Source organism: Drosophila virilis, unplaced genomic scaffold, assembly GCF_030788295.1.
Source record: "Drosophila virilis strain 15010-1051.87 unplaced genomic scaffold, Dvir_AGI_RSII-ME tig00001990, whole genome shotgun sequence".
Lineage (NCBI taxonomy): Eukaryota > Metazoa > Arthropoda > Insecta > Diptera > Drosophilidae > Drosophila > Drosophila virilis.
The window spans coordinates 295397-298687 of record NW_027212877.1 but is presented as its reverse complement, the minus strand read 5'-3'; positions in this window follow the sequence as shown (position 1 = coordinate 298687).

The window sequence follows — 3291 nt, the reverse complement described above, 5'->3', positions numbered from 1 at the left end:
AGAAAAGTTGTGACGGGAGAGTGGGGCTTTAACGGCAATTAACACCCCACCCCACCCCACCACGAGCTGGCCGATCATTTCTATGCAAAATAAAGTTATTCGAAAAACCTCAAAATCAGATAAGGTTGAATTTAACCATGTTTCTGAAAATGCTATTACATCCGAATCGAAGGAAATGCTGGCCATGAAATATTTTTATGCTTTGAAATGAAACCACTAACATTCTGATAATAAGTAAAGATTTGGTCAGAAGATGAAGTTCGTTTTTTGGGGCAGAAATGGTACGCTGCAATGAAGGGTATAGAAGGGTGATGCTTTTTAGTATTGAACACCTGAACAATCATGCTTGGAGGCCAAAATTTGGGATCACAAATCATTGGAAACATATCATGTGAAACATTTATTTTTAGGGGTGGAGAAATAAAATTTGGTTATTGACACGCTAGCAAAAGATTTGCTAGCAATATAGACTGCCAATGACTCAGAAGTGGTGTCCGACGAGAGACAGATATATCTACATAAATTCAGTGTGCAGGTGGAGATCGCGTTTGGACAATGCTTGTAAGCAAGAGAGACTTCGACCACGCTTTTTGTTTGTAATTTAATTGTGCATTGAGTTACACATATATAACGTAACATAATAACAAAACAACTGATCAGTAACAATTAATCGTGCATATGCCAAGAATGAGCTTTACACGCAGCATCAACTGCTGAATTGCTTTGTGACAGTAATTAATAAAAGTACACGTTCACTAGTAGGTAAAATAAGTAAAATTTCTTTTTTATTTTGTTAGGACTTTCATAACGATGCTTATTCCATATATAAATACGTACCCCGACTTACGTCGTACAGCATCGATTCTACTCTGCTTGCATTTGTCACAGTGACATTTCATGTTGGCTTCCTGTAGAACTCTGAATATGGCGCTAAGGTTCTGCTCATGCAATTCATCATCTTTGCTAACTATAATGATATCGTCAATATAAATGAAGCATATTATTCCAATATGCTCACGAAGGATATCGTGAAGAGCTCTCTGGAAAATTGAGGGCGCATTCTTGAGACCGAATGGGAGTCGTGTAAACTCGTATTTTCCGTTGTTAACGGAGAAGGCAGTTTTCTCTATATCTGACTCCTTAAGGGGTATTTGATGTAAGCCACTTTTCAAATCTAAGACAGAGAAAACGTTGTTATTGCCTAGCTGTGCTAGTACCTCGTTGATTTCGGGTACAGGGTATTTGTCTGCGGTAGTTTCTTTATTTAGTTTCCTATAGTCTATAACCATGCGACATTTCTTTTGCCCGGAGACATCTAATTTTTTCGGAATAATCCACACAGGTGAATTGTATGGGGATCGGTATGGTAGGATGATTCCATCCTCTAAAAGTTCTTTGATTTGGTTGTGTACTTCGTCTTTTAAAGACATTGGGGGAGTCGGTTTTTGTTCGAATCTCTGCTCTGACGTTGGTTATGTATGTCAGTTTTTCGTCCGGATGGCGAATAGGCGTGGGTGCATTTTAACTAGTTGATTAAGGCTATTCTTTTGTTCGTTTGTCATATGTTCTGTCCGTGGTATTACCGTATTGACCGCCTCTATTTTTTTCTGCATAATGGGTATGCAAATATTGTTCTTGATTATTAGTAGATTCTTGCTGCTTTGTATCATAGCATCTAGTTCCTTTAGACTATCGTTACCTAATATGGCGTCGAATGATTTTAGGGTGGGTAAGAGAAAGAATTTTATTTTTATATCGTTTCTATTGAAAAGATTAGCGAACTTGTGGTGTGTAATTTTAATTTACGAAAGAAACGGCTGGCCTTATTGGTTGATGAGCACGAAATGAAAGGATTACAATTGAGCATTGCAATCTCAAAAGTGAGATGATACATCCTCAGGAAGAGATAAAGGAGGGGACGTTAACAAATACAAGGTCAAGTGTTCCATTCAAATGATTAGAAATTGAATTAATTTGAAACAACGAAAGATCAAGTATGCAGTCTATAAAATCGTTCTCTGCTGAGGGCACTAGATAATTTTCGGCAGTGAATAATGTCAAAGATATGTTCGGCAAATTAAAATCACTCAACACCTTTACTTTACTTCTTTAAAACAAGGAATATGTTTCATATAAATTTGAATATCAGAATGAGGGACATAAGAGCATGTAATATAGATATTCCGTGTAGGAAAAGACACCTTAACTGAGGCAATCTCAGCGTCAGTAGGCGTACTAAAACAGAAAAGTTGTGACGGGAGAGTGGGGCTTTAACGGCAATTAACACCCCACCCCACCCCACCACGAGCTGGCCGATCATTTCTATGCAAAATAAAGTTATTCGAAAAACCTCAAAATCAGATAAGGTTGAATTTAACCATGTTTCTGAAAATGCTATTACATCCGAATCGAAGGAAATGCTGGCCATGAAATATTTTTATGCTTTGAAATGAAACCACTAACATTCTGATAATAAGTAAAGATTTGGTCAGAAGATGAAGTTCGTTTTTTGGGGCAGAAATGGTACGCTGCAATGAAGGGTATAGAAGGGTGATGCTTTTTAGTATTGAACACCTGAACAATCATGCTTGGAGGCCAAAATTTGGGATCACAAATCATTGGAAACATATCATGTGAAACATTTATTTTTAGGGGTGGAGAAATAAAATTTGGTTATTGACACGCTAGCAAAAGATTTGCTAGCAATATAGACTGCCAATGACTCAGAAGTGGTGTCCGACGAGAGACAGATATATCTACATAAATTCAGTGTGCAGGTGGAGATCGCGTTTGGACAATGCTTGTAAGCAAGAGAGACTTCGACCACGCTTTTTGTTTGTAATTTAATTGTGCATTGAGTTACACATATATAACGTAACATAATAACAAAACAACTGATCAGTAACAATTAATCGTGCATATGCCAAGAATGAGCTTTACACGCAGCATCAACTGCTGAATTGCTTTGTGACAGTAATTAATAAAAGTACACGTTCACTAGTAGGTAAAATAAGTAAAATTTCTTTTTTATTTTGTTAGGACTTTCATAACGATGCTTATTCCATATATAAATACGTACCCCGACTTACGTCGTACAGCATCGATTCTACTCTGCTTGCATTTGTCACAGTGACATTTCATGTTGGCTTCCTGTAGAACTCTGAATATGGCGCTAAGGTTCTGCTCATGCAATTCATCATCTTTGCTAACTATAATGATATCGTCAATATAAATGAAGCATATTATTCCAATATGCTCACGAAGGATATCGTGAAGAGCTCTCTGGAAAAT